The sequence below is a fragment of the Dama dama genome, chromosome 22 (genome assembly GCF_033118175.1).
Source record: "Dama dama isolate Ldn47 chromosome 22, ASM3311817v1, whole genome shotgun sequence".
NCBI classification, from domain to species: domain Eukaryota; kingdom Metazoa; phylum Chordata; class Mammalia; order Artiodactyla; family Cervidae; genus Dama; species Dama dama.
The window spans coordinates 58,334,147-58,352,378 of NC_083702.1; the positions used below are offsets into that span (position 1 = coordinate 58,334,147).

At 43.3% G+C, this 18,232-nt stretch overlaps 1 long non-coding RNA gene across 1 annotated transcript; it reads left to right on the forward strand.

The window, feature by feature from the left end:
• Positions 1 to 15,314: 15,314 nt before the first annotated feature.
• LOC133043367 (uncharacterized) lies at positions 15,315 to 16,182 on the forward strand. Its single transcript, XR_009689693.1, has 3 exons — positions 15,315 to 15,364; positions 15,530 to 15,596; positions 15,825 to 16,182. It is a non-coding gene; the product is annotated as an uncharacterized LOC133043367 (long non-coding RNA).
• The last annotated feature ends 2,050 nt before the right edge of the window (positions 16,183 to 18,232 follow it).

The window sequence follows — 18,232 nt, forward strand, 5'->3', positions numbered from 1 at the left end:
ATATATATAATTATAAAATAGTAAGTAAAAATTAGGAAATAAATGAAATGGATATGTGCTTACACCACAATAAAATATACCTAATAAAAATATCCTAAAAAATATAATAGAATGTATTCATTTAACAAATATTCATTCTGCAAATACCTCCTAGATGTTATGCCCTGCAGATTCAGAGGTTAAACATACTCTTTGACCTAGAGATGCTACAGTCTTTTAAGAATATTTAGGCTGGACTAAAAGAAATCCCTGTTTAAGATCTGAATAGTTACTCTAATAATTTTATGGTTGCAAATAAGGGTGATTATTCCATTTTGACTTGATATTTTATACATACACACACAAACACAAAATGAAATATCACCCAACTGTAAATATAATCTTGCCATTGGCAAAAACAAGAATGGACCTAGAGGGTACTACTGTAGGTGAAATAAGGCAGCGGGGGAAAGATAGATACCATATGGAGTCACTCATAAGTGGAATCTAAAACACAAAACAAAGAAAACAAAAACAGACTTGTAGATGAAGAGAAAAAGTTTAGTGGTTGCCAGCCAGGGAGATGGGGCGAGGGTTAAATAGGAGAAGGGGACTAAGAGGTACAAACTTCCAGTTATAAAGTAGGTAAGCCTTGGGAATTGGAATAAACCATAAGGAATATGGTCAATAATGTTTTAAGAACTTTGTATGGAGTAACAGACTTCATATGGTTACTAGACTTAACAAAAAGCATTTCATTATGTACGTAAATATCCAATCACTTATGAGTACACCTTAAACTGACATAATATCATGTCAAGTATTTTTCAATGTAAATAAATAAGGCACAAATTCAGAGAAAGTACTCTGTAAGAAAATATGTATTTTAACATTCAGGGGAAACTACACTGTAAGTGGAAAACATCTCCATGAATTTCAAAAAACATTAGCTATGAGATGGTACTACCCCAGTGAAGACCAGTGACCTTCACCGTCTGGTCTGCCTTCCTCTCTCTGACCTCAACACCATTATGTACTTCACTCACTCTGCTCAGCCTTACTTGTTCTCCCTACTGTTTCTGGGCCACGTAAGGCATGTTCCCTCCTGGGGTCTTTGCCCTTGCACTCTTTCTTCAGGGGGCCACATGGCTCACTCCCTTTCTTTCAGGTCTTTGCTCAAGTGTCTCTCTTCCTGTCGAGACCACCCGCTACCACTCTTTCTAAAATACCAACTTTTCTCTCCAGATAGCACTCCTGTTGCCCACCTGCTTCCCCAACTTAGCCTCCATACCACCTATCATCTGACATGATAGATATTTTATTTCTATGATATTGTCTGTGTCTGCATGATATCAGAGGTTTTATATTGCATCCCCATTATTTAAATGGGTATCTGAAACATAGTGGATATTCAATAAATACTTGTTGAATGCATGAAAACAATGAATGAACAATTCAGTAGTGAGTGACTGAATGGATTGCTACAGACACTTAGCAATCACAGCACTGTTCCTGAATGAATCACTTGCCTCCACCCCACTGTATCTCACTCCTCCCCCAAACTTCTCCTCTCCGACATGCTTTCCAATGGATATGTTCTCCACCCGCCAGTTTCACGCTTGATCTGGCTTCCTCCAACCCTCACATCACATCTGGATTAGGGATTTGTCTCACTCCTGGGTATGATCGTATTCCGACAGCTTCCTGGCAATGCCCGTGTTGTCCTCCTTTTCACCCTTCGTCCTGGCTCCTTCCCCTCCACCTTCCCAAACACTCTGAAGCTTTGTCTACAAACGTACTTCCCCAAATATGCCTATCCTCCCAGGGTAGGCAAGTGCCTCCTTCCTTAAGAACTCCTGATCCACCATTCAGAAGTTAGTTTCATTATTTGTAATCCTTCTGCTGTCCTTATAGCCTTTGCTGTGCCAAATCTTGGGTTTGCACAAAACCCAAGATTTGCCTTCCTGCCAGAGTTTAAATTAGGGGCAGGGAGTCAAGGCTTACTTGCTCTTGCTTCTCCCATGGAACATGGAAGATGGTCGATAAGTATTAAAATGAGATGACTATGTCAAGCCCTTTTATAGTTCCTGGCACCTGATGAATATTCAGTCAGTGCTGGCTGCGAATACCAGCTAGTACACGGACGCAGAGTTTGGTTCCACCCAAAAGAGAGATACACAATATTTCATGTCTGCTAGGTGGGTTTTCAGAGGCTGTGATATGTCAGGGTCCTTATTTCTCACTGCTTGTGCCTCTTCGGCCGGTAGCAGGTGCCCCAGTTTCCCTGGCCCACCTGAGCTCCGCTGCAGCTGTGGACAACTCCTGGGCCAGCCGACCACTTCGCATCTCAAGTGCCTAGAGAGGTCTTTGTTCATGCCTGTCCCAGGAGCTCACTAGACTATTTGTAAACACAACCCATAGATGGGGGAGAAGATGCTTAGTGCTCTGGGGCCAACTGTCAGCCACACAAATGGGACTTACTGGGGAAATGCCCCAGCCTCCTCGATTTCAGGGGTACAGTGCTGAGGCAGGTTCCACTTGTTTCTCAGAAGGTCCCCACTGGAACTGAATGCCTTTTCCCCAGACAATAACCTGTTTTGGGGATTTCTCTCTGCCCTGACTTAGCTCTCCTACTTCCTTGACTGGGCCTTCTGGATCACTCCTCCAAACTACATATACTCAAGTCCTGCTTTGGGGGAAACCACCACCACTCAGCATTTCTAAAGGGATGGCTGCCCGACCCCTTAGTTTGATATGCTCCCATCCAGACACACCTTCCCTATGGTCTATCAGCCCCAGCTCCCTGGCATCAGACACATCAATGGTGGGGGAAGGATTCCTTGAGCCATCTTCAGAGACAAAAAGTGGAGGCGGAAGTTACATGTCGAGTTTACTTTAGGTTTGTCTCTATCTTTATAGAAACTGCCCCCAAGAAATGGTCGCAGTAAATTACCTTTAAACAAAACAAACACACACGAAACCTTACTCTGTTCTTTCACCCTCAGGTGTGATCAAGCATTTAAACCTCTCTAAGGACACATCTGTACTTTACGGAGATCATCCTGCTGTGAAGACACGAAGGACAACCTGGTTGGTGGTTCAGTTCTGGTGCTGTATGTGTTTGCTCTGTGTTCACCAAAGCCTGGTCCTTCTCACCAAGCATGTAACTACAGATGATATCCCTCAGCTCCCTTTGTATTAGATGTGGACATGACTAAGTTCTGTCCAGTGGAATGTGGACAGAATTGAACTCCCAGGACTGGCCATTAAAACCCTTCCATGGATGATCCTCTGTGTCTCTGCTCATCTACCGCTTGGAAGCTGAGGATTCCTTGCCCAAGGCTTGGCAGAACTCTACATGGCAGTAGCCTGAGGCCATGAAGCATCATGTAAAGCATGCCTACACTGGCTTGACTATGAGAAGAAATAACTTTTATTGGATTAAGCTACTGAAATGCCAAGGTTTGTTATAGCATCTAGAGCTGTGCCAAGCAATGCACCACTGGTACCTAGAAGTGGAGGACTGCCACAATAAAAACCTAAAATAATATCCTATTGACTTAGCAGTTGAGTGGTAGTTGGTGAGGAAAGTGACGTAATAGGCTGGAAATAAGGAGGCTTGTTTTATAAAATGCTGCCTTCAGTGGCAGACAGCATGTCTGCTAACCCTTTAGTTTCAGGGGAGGTTGTTGGGAAGAGTCAGAGTAAAAGGGTGTGTTGACCCTTCGCAGGGCAGGGAGTAGGATGAGGTGAGTGAGGCATCCAGGGCCCAAGATTAAGGTGGCAGCTACTTGCACAACTCTGCTCTTAACAGTGAATCACAGGAAAGAAGTATGTTCAGGAATGACTAGCTGATTTTCGAAAGAAGAGAAAGAGGCTTGAGAATCCAGAAACACAGGATCCCAAGGGATATAAAAGCCCACTACGTTTGGATCCCATATAGTAAGATTAGCTGAGAGGCAAAGGCCCTTTGTGACTCACACCTCTGACAAAGATCTGAGTAAGAGTGTGATTTTCCCATTTGCCTATTATCTCAGATACTCTCAAGATAGCCACTCAGGAGAAAGGCATGAATGAGGAAGCAAAGAAACAGATGAAACTTGAAAAATTCTATATAGGAAAAAACTTTTGTATGAACTTCTGATCATGGAATTATTGAGAAGCAAAGATTGGAGGTTTCTAAGTTTTTAGGGAATCACATTGTCAATGAAAAAATGAGCCTAGATTTAAAGGTCTTTGACAGTGAGGGCCTTGAAGCAACCCTTGAGTCTGCAAACTTGTTCAAGCAGGAAGTGGGCTTCAAAAGCCATTCAGTCCTCAAAGAGGATGGGCTCCCCAAAGTCCCATAGGTTCCTATTGGTTGGCCATGGAGGATAACAGTTGAGGAAGAGCCTTGCAGAGAGCAGAGGTGGGCCACAGAGAGCAAGGGACAGGGAAGGGTGTGACAAGAAGGGTGCAGCCAAGGAACTTACTCTCACACCCAGGATGGGGCCACCCACAATGTGCTCACGTCAGGACGCCACCGTCACCAGGGATGTGCGCGGTGTGACCACACAACGTGCTCACGTCAGGACGCCGCCGTCACCGGGGATGTGCGCGGTGTGACCACACAGCGTGCTCACGTCAGGACGCCGCCGTCACCGGGGATGTGCGCGGTGTGACCACACAGCGTGCTCACGTCAGGACGCCGCCGTCACCGGGGATGTGCGCGGTGTGACCACACAACGTGCTCACGTCAGGACGCCGCCGTCACCGAGGATGTGCGCGGTGTGACCACACAACGTGCTCACGTCAGGACGCCACCATCACCAGGGATGTGTGCGGTGTGTCTCCCACTCTTTCCTTTCCAAATGGGCATGTGTATCACTTTATCTCATTCTCACCCAACACTTTATATGGGATATGAATGGGGCAGAGACAGCAGCGTGTCCGTTCAAGTCAGAGGTGGATGGACAATGAGGCAAACACTCCAGCCTGATGGGAAAAGTCCCCATTCCACCCAGAAATCCTGAAGTTTTAGCTGAATGTAATGACTGTGAAGGACACTGGGTCGTCTCCTCTGGGGAGGGGATGAGTGTGTCATCTGTGGGAAAAGGGGTTAGGTGAGTGAGGTTATTTGGTAACCAAAGGACAGGCTGTGGCAGATACATAGTTCACCAAGACCATTTCCTCTTTTACCTGGAAATACAGCTAGACCATATTTCTTAAACATGAGCAGTTAGATGAGGCCATATGTCTGAGCTTTGGCAAATGTCGTAGCAGATGCACACTGCTTTCAGGCCTCATCAATTAAAAACAAAAAAAATCTCCTTTTTCGTTCTCCAGTTGCTAGCTGGAAGAGAAGGATTTGGGGGCTCCTAGGATATTGGAAAGCTACTAGAGGAGAGAAGTTTGGGTCCCTGAACCTCCTTATCAAATACCTGTAGATGAGTTTATGGGATGAGAAATAACCATCTCTTAGATTAAGCCAATAAAAAGTTAGGGTTTTTTTTGTTACAGCAACTCTCACTGCCCTCATCAACCTATCTTATTGCTTCGTTATCAGGATTGAGTGAGTTAATATGAAAAGTGGCTCCTGGCACCAAATATATGGAAAAGGGTATTGTACAAGTCTTGACTCCTCTCATCAGCTTGAGGACAGGCAAACATTTGTCGTGAACTATGGCTTGGCAGAAAACAGCGGCACCAATGGAAAGCAACATAATTCAGCATAGTATTCCTAACTTTAATCAGAAAGTCTTGGAGTCTATAATAGCAGACCCTAATCCAGGGACATACTGGGTATTTATAATATCTAGTCTAATCTGTCTCCTGAGCCAACCCTAATTTCCACATCTTTAGTGCCACGTAAGTTTAAAGCCAAAAAAACTATTTACTTTACAATCCCTCAAACAAACCCAGGACAATGTGTGTTATGCAAATATCCAAGTACCTTAAAACACTTAGCTTCACAGAACTGAAAGAAAGGTGAATACATCCAATACTGCCTGCCACTGCAGCAGAAAGTGGAAACCCATTTCTACCCACAGCTGCTGAACTTGCTGCGTTTGGTCCCCTACCAACCTAAGGTTTAAAACAGAAGGAAAGAGAAAAGATAAAGTATGCCATAATCTCTCTGACCACATTCTAAAAGCAAAGTCAATTATCGACACATTTTGCTTACATTCTGAAACAAGTTTTTTTTTTTTTGTCCTTTTTTTAAGAAAAACTTGCTATTTCATATCAGAATTGTAGCTTTGTGATATTTTGAGAAATTTCATTTCTTTCAGTGTGACAAATACTAATTAAGGGCCTAGCACGTGCATGGCTGTTTTTTTTTTTTCCCCCATTTATTTTTATTAGTTGGAGGCTAATTACTTTACAATATTGTAGTGGTTTTTGTCATACATTGGTGCATAGCTGTTTTTATGCATTTCTGCAAAAGATCATGATAATTACAGAATATATTGTTTCTAATAGCCAATATGCTTACTAGTGCTATAAGGAATGTTGTACTATGTGAATAAGCAGAAAGGGAACTATTACAGAAGGAAGATGCTACTGACATAAGAAACAAGAACAATGTTAAAGTCCTGTGGTCAGCTCAATGTGTCAGTCAATGACAGCTGTTTGTGGATCTAAAATTCTTTGATCAGACCGCAAGGAATTGAGTTAAAGATTCCAATTCTATGAAAGGACAAGATTATTGTCAGCACCCAAGGCCTTCTTTAGGTCTTTGGACAACCTCTCCCAATTCACCCAGCCATCAGCTCTGATCTGGTTTACTCACTGCCCTCTACAGTTAGAACCACCAAGCTCCCCTTCCCAATTCAAAGTCCCAGGTAATGGTCAAAGTCATTCACTGTATTCTCTTTAGGTTTCAGGAACATAAATGATCTAGTCTTTTGCCATAGAATTGAATGACAAAAGATTAGCATTATTATATAAAAAATTTCTACTAGTCAATAAGAAAATGAAAATATTTCTAAACTATGTAAAAGATATAATAGCAAATTCACAAAACAATTAAGTCAATAAATGTTTGAAAAAATTGATTTTTACTGATAATCATGTTACTATAAGTTAAAATAGCAGATACGATATTTCTTCTCTCAAAAAAAGAAAAAATTTAGAAGTGGAAAATATATAGTACTACGAGGGAGTTCAGAAATAGGCGCTTTTATAGATTGTTATAAGAAGTATCAGTTCAGTTCAGTCGCTCAGTCGTGTCCAACTCTTTGTGACCCCATGGATTGCAGCACACCAGGCCTCCCTGTCCATCACCAACTCCCAGAGCCTACTCAAACTCATGTCCGTCGAGTTGGTGATGCCATCCAACCATCTTTTCCTCTGTCATCCCCTTCTCCTCCTGCCTTCAATCTTTCCCAGCATTAGGGTCTTTTCCAATGAGTCAGTTCTTCGCATCAGGTGGCCAAAGTATTGGAGTTTCAGCTTCAGCATCAGACCTTCCAATGAACACCCAGGACTGATCTCCTTTAGGATGGACTGGTTGGCTCTCCTAGGAGTCCAAGGGACTCTCAAGAGTCTTCTCCAACACCACAGTTCAAAAGCATCAATTCTTTGGTGCTCAATTTTCTTTATGGTCCAACTCTCACATCCATACATGACCACTGGAAAAACCATAGCTTTGACTAGACAAACCTTGGTTGGTAAAGTAATGTTGGAATGAAAACTGACCTTTTCCAGTCCTGTGGCCACTGCTGAGTTTTCCAGATTTGCTGACATATTGAGTGCAGCACTTTCACAGCATCCTCTTTTGGGATTTGAAATAGCTCAACTGGAATTCCATCATCTCACTAGCTTTGTTCCTAGTGATACTTCCTATGGCCCACTTGACTTCGCATTCCAGGATGTCTGGCTCTAGGGGAAATAAAATAAAATAAATAAAATAAAACCATCATGATTATCTAGGTTGTGAAGATCTTTTTTGTATAGTGCTTCTGTGTATTTTTGCCACCTCTTCTTAATATCTTCTGTTTCTGTTAGATTCATACCATTTCTGTCCTTTATTGTCCTCATCTTTGCATGAATGTTCCCTTGGTATCTCTAATTTTCTTGAAGAGGTCTCTAGTCTTTCCCATTCTATTGTTTTCCTCTATTTCTTTGCACTGATCTCTGAGGAAGGCTTTCTTATCTCTCCTTGCTATTCTTTGGAACTCTGCATTCAAATGGATATATCTTTCCTTTTCTCCTTTGCCTTTAGCTTCTCTTCTTTTCTCAGCTATTTGTAAGGCCTCCTCAGACAACCATTTTGCCTTTTTGCATTTCTTTTTCTTGGGGATGGTTTTGATCACCGCCTCCTGTATGATGTCACAAACCTCTGTCCACAGTTCTTCAGGCTCTCTAGAACTGAAGTACTTGATTAGATCTATCAGATCTAATCCCTTGAATCTATTTATCACTTCCACTGTATAATCATAACGGATTTGATTTAGGTCATACCTGAATGGTCTAGTGGTTTTCCCTATTTTCTTCAATTTTAGATTAACACATTTTTAGAGGTCAATGTGGCTTTATAAAGCAAATGAATTTAAACAGTGTATATCTTTGACATAACATTTTTTAACCTAGTAATTGTTTTCTAGGAAACAATCATGGCTATCAGAAACTTTAGTTAGAAAGAGGGTTACTGCAGAGTTGTTTATCTTGGTAAAAGTTGGGAGTAAAGACACATCTCATAGATATTGCACAGTCATTTCCAGACCACAATAAAGCAAATGTTGCAGTAAAGTGAGTCACATGAATTTTCTGGTTTCCCAGTGGATATAAAAGCTATGTTTGCACTATAGTCTATTACATGTGCAACAGTACTGTGTTGTAAAAAACAATGTACATACTTTAATTAGAAAACATCATATTGCTAAAAATTTCCAGCCATCATCTGAGCCTTTAGCGAGATATCTTTTTGCAATAGTAATGAAGATCACTGATCACAGATCACCACAACAAATACAGCAATGAAAAATTTTCAAATACTGTGAGAATTACCAAAATATAACATAGAGACAGGACGTGAGCAAATGCTCTTGGAAAAATGGCATTGATCAACTTTGATGCAGGGTTGCCAAAAATCTTTAATTTGAAAGAAAAAAAAGCAAATCTGTGAAGCTCAATAAAGCAAAGCAAAATAAAACAAGGCATTCCTACAAATTAAACGTCCAACAAGATCAGATAGATAAATGAAGCTATATCATTTTATAGATTACAGTGTAACCACTCAGAATAATGTTATAGTATATGCAGTGACCAGAAAGATGTTCATGGTCCATTATTAAGAGGGGGAGAAAGCAGAGTACAAAGAGTTACGCTCAAGCATCTGGTTTGTGTGTGTGGTTATGTTTGTTTCTAGCTATATCTATTAATATAATCATTTTCACACCCATATTTAGAAGGATCCTTCCCTGAAAGCTAACTGGCTATCTCTGGGTGTTAGGATGGGTTCACTGACATGATCTTATTTAATTCTCACTACAAACCTATTTTCCAGATGTTCAAGCTGGTTTTAGAAAAGGCAGAGGAACCAGAGATCAAATTGACAACATCCACTGAATCATCAAAAAAGCAAGAGAGTTCCAGAAAAACATCTATTTCTGCTTTATTGACTATGCCAAAGCCTTTCACTGTGTGGATCACAATACACTGTAGAAAATTCTGAAAGAGATGGGAATACCAGACCACCTGACTTGCCTCTTGAGAAACCTGTATGCAGGTCAGGAAGCAACAGTTAGAACTGGACATGGAACAACAGACTGGTTCCAAATAGGAAAAGGAGTACGTCAAGGCTGTATATTGTCACCCTGCTCATTTAACTTATATGCAGAGGACATCATGAGAAACGCTGGGCTGGAAGAAGCACAAGCTGGAATCAAGATTGCCGGGAGAAATATCAGTAACCTCAGATATGCAGATGACACCACCCTTATGGCAGAAAGTGAAGAGGAACTAAAAAGCTTCTTGATGAACGTGAAGGAGGAGAGTGAAAAAGTTGGCTTAAAGCTCAACATTCAGAAAACTAAGATCATGGCATCTGGTCCCATCACTTCATGGGAAATAGATGGGGAAACAGTGGAAACAGTGTCAGACTTTATTTTTCTGGGCTACAAAATCACTGCAGATGATGATTGCAGCCATGAAATCAAAAGACGCTTACTCCTTGGAAGGATAGTTATGACCAACCTAGATAGCATATTAAAAAGCAGAGACATTACTTTGCCAACAAAGGTCCATCTAGTCAAGGCTATGGTTTTTCCAGTGGTCATGTATGGATGTGAGAGTTGGACTGTGAAGAACGCTGAGCACCGAAAAATTGATGCTTTTGAACTGTGGTGTTGGAGAAGACTCTTGAGAGTCCCTTGGATTGCAAGGAGATCCAACCAGTCCATCCTAAAGGAGACCAGTCCTGGGTGCTCATTGGAAGGACTGATGCTGAAGCTGAAACTCCAGTACTTTGGCCACCTGATGTGAAGAGCTGACTCACTGGAAAAGACCCTGATGCTAGGAGGGATTGGGGGCAGGAGGAGAAGGGGACAACAGAGGATGAGATGGCTGGATGGCATCACCGACTCGATGGGCATGAGTTTGAGTAGAGTCCGGGAGTTGGTGATGGACAGGGAGGCCTGGCGTGCTGCAGTCCATGAGGTCTCAAAGAGTTAGACACGACTGAGCGACTGAACTGAACAACCCCGAGTTAGGTTCTGTTTTCTCCTCTTTTGCTGCTAAAGAAACCAAAGCTTAGAGGGGTTTAGAAACTTCCCCAATATCACGCAACACATAAGAAGCAAGGCTGAGCTCAGATTGTTTGACCATAAACCTGTATTATGGTTCTATTAAGGGAAATTCAGTAAGTTAACTTGATGTTAAATGCATTCAATATAAATAATAAGTACTATACCATTTGTGATCTGCTCCTTCCTGCCTTTTTGAACCTAAAATAACCACTCTTTAATGAAAAGACAGAGATTGCAACTGTTTCATAATGCAAATTATGGCAAATATGGAATGGGGGGACAGCATCCATGAACCTCATGAAAAATAAAGGTAAAATGATGTCCATGTGACTACATGATTTTGTGCAGGGAGAATCTCCATAGCTTCCTGGCTGATTCTCAAATGCACCCAGGTTGAAGAGATTAACAGCCTCTCTCTGATTTTTTTTGACCTTTCATAATCCAACACACACTTCCATCAGGGAATGGCATCCCATCCCCTCTCCCTATTGTGAGACCATCCTTTATGAGTTATCTTCTCCCTCTCTCTCCTTTATACCTTCCATCTCCCTCTCTCTTCTGTTGCCTTCTCATTATCCTACAACTATTTTCCTGTCTCCCTAATTCTTAGAAGAAATATCCCCTGAGATCCTACCTCTCCCCTAAACTATCATCATCTCTTCATACAGCCCAAAGACACTGAGGATCTAGCCTAATTCAACCACTGGAAACATAAAGATGAGTAAGACAGACAAGGTCTCTGTCCTCCCTTAAAGAACTTCACCTTTAGAAGAAGATATGAAAGAATTACCTTATCAGTTAAGAACATTTTGAACAATAATTGGAAACCCCACTAGGTGTGGCTTAAACTCCCATCACATAATAGGAAATCCAAAGATAAGCAGTGGTTGGCATCAGTTGTCATCAAGTTGGCCCAAGCTTTTTCTATTTCTCTGCTCTGGCATCTTTAGCATGTTGACTTTGCCACCATGCCTGTCATTCATAGTCACAAGACAGCCACGGCAACTCCAGAATTCCACTTTCAAGGCAGAAAGAAGGAAACAATAGAATAACTGTGTCTATCTCTCCTGTGAGGAAAGCAAACACCTTCCCCCCAAACATACCAGACTTCCTTCTGTTTCATTGTGAGGAGGGAGACAGGAAAATAGGCCTCTGACATTCCTACATCTGCCTGGAAGCAGCAAGTTAAAGAGGCAGCTGAGAGCGGCTATGGATTAGCCCAGAAACAGAGTCGTCCAAAACACATAATTGAACAAATAAATACAACAACTTAAAAAATAACAAGGGCTTGACTCTCCATTCCTTCAGTGTGGACTGTGTGTGCTAACTTCCTTCCATCCCTATCAAAACGAAGGGAAATGAGTAATTTTATAGAGAGCTTGACAAGCACTACATCAGCCAGGTGACCAAGGTCAACATCAACATTCATAAATCAAACCAGATCTACCCTGGTGGCACAGTAGCTAAGATCCACCTGCCAATGCAGGAGACATGGGTTCAATTCCTGGTCTGGGATCCATTGGAGCAACTAAGCCCGCGAACCACAGCTACTGAAGCCTGTGTGCCTGGAGCCCATGCTTCTCAACAAGAGAAGCCACGGCAATAAGAAGTTTATGCTGCAACCACTTGCTGCAACTGAAAGCTGGAGCAAAGCAACGAAGACCCAGTGCAGCCATAAATAAAATTTTAAAATATTTTTTAAAATGTTTGGGCATAAATCAAGCCAGATCATAAGTCATAATGTGACAAAAATGGCACTTACCTCTGTGGTCTTTCTCCTCCAAACTCCAGAACCCCAGAATAATCATGAGAAAGACATCAGAGAGATCTCAGTGGAGGAACATTCTACATAACACCTGACGTGTACTCCTCAAAACTGTCAAGGTCATCAAAAACATTATCGCAGCCAAGAAGAGAACTAAATGTACTGTGGTGTCCTGGATGGAATCCTGGAACAGAAAAGGGACATTAGGTTAAGATGTATCGATACCGGTCCATTTATCATGACAAATGTTCCACACTAGTGTAAGCTGTTAATAATACAGGAACTGGGGGCAGGAGTAGAGTGCACGGGGACTTTCATGCTATCTTTGGAATTTTTCTGTAAATCTAAAGCTATCCTAAAAAATGAAGTCTTCTTTTAAAGTAACAAAGGCTATGAAGTAAATAAAATAGGGTAATGAGAGAGAGAAGGGTGGGGAGGGAAAGTTTAGAAGGATGGTCAGAGAAAATCTCTGAGGAGGTGACATTTATTTCCAGACCCAAATGCTTCAAATAAGCCATATGAAGAGCTGGGGGTAGAGCATTTCAGGCAAAAGGAATGGCAAATCGAAAGCCTGAAGAGGTTTAAGGAAGAGACAAGACCTAAAGTAAGTGACAGGGCAGATGATGAGGTTGGGTGGCCAGATAAGACTGAATGAAGTCCATAACCTCCTCAGGTCAAGTTTTAGATTCAACAGCATACAAATGTTAAATAATACTAACTGTATTGGTCTCCTATTGCAGCTACAATAAATAACCACATAAGTCAAATTAGTGGTTTAAAACAAACCAGATATATTCCCTTGCAGTTCTGTAGGTCAGAAATCAGACACGAACTTCACTGGGCTGAAGTCAGGGTAGTCACAGGGCTATGTTCCCTCTGGAGGCTCCAGGGGCAAACCTGTCACCAGTCCTTTTAGAGGTCGCCTGCATCCCCTGGCTTGTGGCCCCTCTCTCTATGTTCAATGCCAGCAATCCCAGCATGCCAACCTCTGTTTCCACTGTCACATCTAACCCTGCCTCTCCTCTTTGACTTATATGAACCCTTGTGATAACATTGAGCCAAACCAGATAACCCAGGAAAATCTCTCCATTGCAAGATCTTTAATGGCTCTGATAGAAAGAAATCACCTGCAGTGCAGGAAACCTGGTTTGTTCCCTGGATCAGGAAGATCCCTTGGAGAAGGGCATGGGTATCCACTCCAATATTCTTGCCTGGAGAATTCCATGAACACAGGAATCTGATAGGCTACAGTCCATGGAGTTGCAAAGAGTCAGACACGACTGAGCAACTAACACTTTCACTTTTTTCCCACTAATCACACCTACAAGGTAGTGCTCACATGTTCCAAGAAATTAGACAGAACATATTTGGGGGGCCATTGCTCAACCTGTAATAATAATAATGACAATAGCAACAACACAACTCAACCCATAACATTGCTTTTACAGAGATTTTAGCTTAGGAAGGAGCTCTATCTTAAATATATCATCACACAATTAAATATGAAAATACCATTTGTGGTAAGTGCTCAAACGGTAACAAGAAGAATAACAGATTCTAATGGGAGAAGCTAAGCTAAGGTTGAAAGAGGTGGTTAGAAACATTTCTGAGGAAGGGATAGATACCCTGAGGATTGAACATCCTCCAGGCTGGAGCATTCCTAGGCAGGGGAATGACAGATAGGGAGCCCCAAGCTGAGGAGAAACCTGATAAGAGGCACATACAAGAGGTTTCCCAGATTGCCATAGTGGTAAAGAACCCGCCTGCCAATGGAGACACAGGAGACCTGGGTTCGATCCCTGAGTTGGGAAGATCCCCTGGAGGAGGGCGTGACAACCCACTCCAGTGTCCTTACTTGGAGAATCCCCTGGACAGAGGAGCCTGGTGGGCTACAGTTCTTAGAGTCGCAGAGTCAGATACAACTGAAGTAATTTAGCATGCACGCACATAAAAGACCCTCCACAAAGGCTGGCTGGAGAAAACCTGAGAATAGTCTCTCTGCATCACTTCAGTAATCTGAATTGTGTTGAGTAGGAAATTCAGTGACTCCTCAGCGTCTGAAAGGAGGAAGGTCTGTCTTATCATCAGGTTCTCCTACTTGTGAGCGATTGTTTTGTGTCCTCTTTTCCAGGACCCCATTGAGTGAGTCAGATTTCATCTATACTCTTCTCCCTTCGGGATCTAGCTGAGGCCGCCGGGTGTTGTGTCTGACTGAGCAGATGTGATAGAGTCCATCTATCTAGTTCCAGTTTGAAACATTTGAGAAAAACATGTCACATTGATGAGATTTCTGGATTAGTGGAAATCGATGGGAGTGTAGGATTTCAGTCAGTGCCATTGGAATCACTAGAAGTTTTCAGCACTACACTGTTTTGTGAGCAAACCTCTGAAAGTATGCTTTTATACTTTCCACACCCCTCCTCCACAGGTCTCCAAAACTCAGCTATCCTAAAGGGAGTTAGGACTTCCTGCAGCAGTAGACAAAGCACCGAGTGTTAGCCACTCCGCCAGGTTCGGGTTACCTCTGACGGTGACTGGGCCACAGTCTGTGGCCTGTGTTTTCAGGGCTGCATGGAGAGAAGGGGACGGCCGGTGACCCTGGAAAGCCTGTGCTGGGCCTGGGTGTGGTGGGAAGTTACCCTCCCTCTTCGGGGACAAAGCGTCCCACCCTAAGCCGGATGGTGGCATATCACAGCCCGGCCTCCCAATTTCACCCACCAGCCCCCCGTTTCCCATATCATCCAAGGTCAGAGAGACCCAAGCCAACAGACGTGACTGCACAGCCCCGCAGGAAGTGAAAACTGTGAGAATAAGGCTGGGCCGCCCCCTACACAGCCCGGAGGAGCTGTCTGTGCACCCAGCCGGCCAGGGCTGCTTCCGGGCCGGCGTCCAGGTCTGCTCAGGGGACCCAGGTGGTGGTGCTGGAGTTGCCCCCCCACCTCCACCCTGCATCACACTTTCCAGGAAGGGGTGGGTGGGGACGGGTGGTAGGTGGGAACGTTGTCGGCAATGAATGTTGGTGTTTTTTGAGCCGGGGCCAAAGCATTGTGTGTTTCAGGGGGTCTGGCCAACTGCCTCCACGAGGGAGACTTCCATGACAAGACCGCCGCCCCAGCCTGGAGCAGGTTTGTTTGAACTTTTCAGGGGTGGATGCGCTTGTGGGTGAGTTCCATCATGAGAGCCAAACCTTTTTTTTTTTTTTTTTTCTCCTTCAGTCTTCAAACAAGTGAAGCACTGGGGCTGAATGGTGGGCTTGATGATGTGGGAGGGTGCTGTCTATTACCAATCTTGTCAACTATTTGCAGGGGTTAGAAGTCGACAGTGATTTCTTCTCTTTCTCTTGTACTTTCCAGGGGTCTAGGTCAGAGCTGCGGCAAGTGGGCTTTCAGAAGGGCTGTCCAGCTTTCAGCAGGGGACCGACCATCACCAAGCTCTGTTGAGTTCCTATCTACAAGAACTTCACACTGCAGCTAGACTTCTTCCTCACATCACCAAGCAGCCCTCATGGCTTAAGCTTAACACAGGAGAACAGAAGCAGGAGGAGAATGACAAAATCCAGTGGGCCTACCTTGAAGCAACTCCCCAGGAACTTTTCCACCAGAAATGGGGGAGGCCAGGACAAAGCACTCCTTAATGGACCTAGGTTGCTGCTTCAAAGTGGGTTGAGCTCCACCTTCTTCATGTCCCATCTGATCACAAACAACTTGTTTCCATTTGGAAGGTTTGATGCTGCTGGTGCAAATTGTAAGGGCTACTGTGGCCACCGGCAGGGTATTAACAAACAAAGTAGCCACTGGGCATTTGTTACACATTTGAGGCTCATGGTACTTGAAACTGCACAATCATTTGGGGAGCCTGAATGTTCAGAGCAGAGAAGACTAAAGTGGGGGAGTGCATGTCCTAGAGGAGATCATACATTCTCCAAACTCTCAGCCTGGGTCATCTGTAATCCTAGAAGTCAGATTTAGCAGATTTAGCACATAAAAATGCAGAACATCCCATTAAATTTGAAATTCAAATAAACAATGAACTCTTCTTTTTTTAGTATAATTATAGCCCAAATACAGCACTGGAGATACTTAGGCTTAAAAAGTATTTTTTCTTGATCTGAAATTCAAATTTGATGGGTACCTTGTGTTAATATTTTCTCTGGCAACTTGAACCCAGGTACAGGATGCCTCCAGAAGCTTCTACTGAAGGCAGAAGTGAAAGGCAATCTTTCTGTGAAGTCTGCCTTCCTTATTTAATAGTTTAGCCTTTGAACTCTTCTAAGGGTTGGTTCTCAGACTCAAGAAATGTTTGTTTAAGGGATGAGTGATTTAGTACAGCAAACTCGAATGACCAATTATCACCAACTCAAAGGGACTCTTCACAAAAAAGAAATGTTGTTGTCCTATAATAATGAAATTGCAGATGTTGAGAACAGATGTGTGGACACTGGGAGGAAGGGAGGGATGGGATTAGTTGAGAGAGTAGCATCGACATATACACTATCACGTGTAAGATAGCTAGCTAGTGGGAAGCTGCTGCAGAACCCAGGGAACTCAGCTTGGTGCTCTCTGATGACCTGGAGGGGCAGGGGTGGGGAGAGAGAGGTTCAGGAGGGAGGGGAGACACGTTTACATGTAGCTGATTCTTGGATGAGAGAGCTGGACCATAAAGAAGGCTGCATGCCTAATAATTGATGCTTTTGAACTGTGGTGCTGGAGAAGACTCTTGAGAGTCCCTTGGAAAGCAAGGAGATACAACCAGTCCATCCTAAAGGAAATCAGTCCTGAATATTCATTGGAAGGACTGACGTTGAAGCTGAAGTTCCAATACTTTGGCCACCTGATGCGAAGAGCCGACTCATTAGAAAAGACCCTGATGCTGGGAAAGATTTAGGGCAGGAGGAAAAGGGGACTACAGAGGATGAGATGGTTGGGTGGCATCACTGGCTCAATGGACGTGAGTTTGAGCAAGCTCCAGGAGATGGTGATGGACAGGGAGGCCTGGCGTGCTGCAGTCCACGGGGTCAGACACAACTGAACCCCTGAACAAAAGTTGATTCATGTTGTATGGCAGAAACTAACACAACATTGTAAGGCAATTATCCTCCAATTAAAAAGTCAATTAGAAAAGAAAATGGGAAAAAAATTTAAACCTTCAAGTAACCTTATCTCGAGGGCAAACTGACGCCTTAGTGACGCCCAGCCCAGCCCTTTCTGCACCACAGGGAATGCATATGCAGGGCAGCAGACTGTTTTCTGTTTTTCTTACCCTATTAGCCTCTGCCTTGGAGCCTGAGAAAGGCAAGCCTCCTTTGCTGTCTCCGAAGTAGCTCCCCATTCTTTCATTTACAGTATTTCCCCTAAACCCATTTGCCTGAGAATCTGGGCCAATATTTGGTGGTAAAAGCAATTTAATTTTTTATTGAGGGCTAGCATAAAACTAGCCCTTTTAAAGTGGCATTACGTTTACTCACGATACTAGGCAACCACCACCTCGATCCAGTTCCAAAGCTATTTCATCACCTCAAAGACAGCCCCAAACCGGTGAAACCACCCCAGCAACTTACTTTTGATCTCTTCAAAATGGTGCGCTTCTCTCTTGAGAGGCCAGGGTGAAGGGAAGGAGGAAAAAGCAGGAGGGACTCTCGGTGGAGTCCACGCACAGGACCTGTTTACAAGTATGAGCCTTACAGCACCTTTCATTGGCTTATAAAATGGAAGGCGTCACAATTAAAAGTCTCCCGAGGGACAGGGATGAGGCCAAATGTGGC